The sequence below is a fragment of the Micromesistius poutassou genome (assembly GCF_964030765.1).
Source record: "Micromesistius poutassou genome assembly, chromosome: 6".
Classification (NCBI taxonomy): domain Eukaryota; kingdom Metazoa; phylum Chordata; class Actinopteri; order Gadiformes; family Gadidae; genus Micromesistius; species Micromesistius poutassou.
In genome coordinates, this window is record NC_140276.1 from 11285743 (window position 1) to 11286988 (window position 1246).

Below are 1246 nucleotides of genomic sequence, written 5' to 3' on the forward strand. Positions count from 1 at the left end.
GCTGGGAGACCACTGAAGTCCTGTTGGCGACGTGACGCAACATGTTGGAAATGTTTGAATCTTTCTGGAGCTCCGGGCTCTGAGGGGTAAAACCCATTAGTAGTCCAGGCACAGCAGCTGTGTTCAAGGCAAGATCCATTTACTGCACATCTAATTGGATAAAACCTTGTTAAAGGTCCTGCCCCAAAAGCTGGCCCTGATTGGTCAGAGCTTGAGATTGACACCAGTTGGAGTTGGTGTCGGGTGTCATTGCAACCGAGCACAACCCCAAAGCATTTCAGAAAGCAGGTGTGTGAAATGGCTGATGTAAGATCAGAACGACAGAGAGAGAGAGAGAGAGAGAGAGAGAGAGAGAGAGAGAGAGAGAGAGAGAGAGAGAGAGAGAGAGAGAGAGAGAGCGGGTCTACATAATGTATGACCGGCTGTATGGACAGGGCTGTCTACTGTAATCTGGGTCATGTAATCTGCCATGGCAGTCAAAGACCTCCAGGCCGGGCTGCTCCAGACAGTAAAGCCTGACACATCTTGTGCCTCTCCTTCTCTTTAGAAAACAGACTTAATGCATGGAACATAGTAGTTCAGCCGTAACTAATAAATATTTTCTAAATTAATACATATATACAGTAAATATGTTGTGGACAATATACACAATTGCCCACTTGAAATTTTTTAATTTCTGGCTGTCACTCCCTAAAGCCCTCTTTATCCCCATTTCTCTCCCCCCGCCCCACCATCTCCCACTCATCCTCTCCCTCCCCCCTTTCCCCTCTCTCTCCCCCTCTCTCTCTCCCACCGACCCTGTCGCTCTCTCTTTCTCTTCCTTTCTATTGTGCTCTGTTCATATGTTAGAGGGTGCTAGGAAAGCCGCCCACAGCATGCTGGGTGGGTGGGTGTAAGCACCCGCCACACATATGGTCTGGTGATAGATGAGAGAGAGAGGGGGAGAGAGGGAGAGTGTGTGTGAGAGAGAGAGAGAGAGAGAGAGAGAGAGCGAGCGAGAGAGAGAGAGAGAAGGAGATGTTGATTCATTTGTATGATTCTATTTTTTTTCTAAACAACTAAGAGTTGAAATATTCTTTTAATATGCTTCAGAAAATGTGTTTTGTCTTGCCAATCAAGCATTTGAAATGAATGAATGAAAGAGTGAAAGGTTGTGTGGTTGTGTGCATGTGTGTGTGTGTGCGTGTGTGTGTGTGTCTGTGTGTGTGTATGTGTGTGTGTGTATGTGTCTATGTGAGTGAGTGTG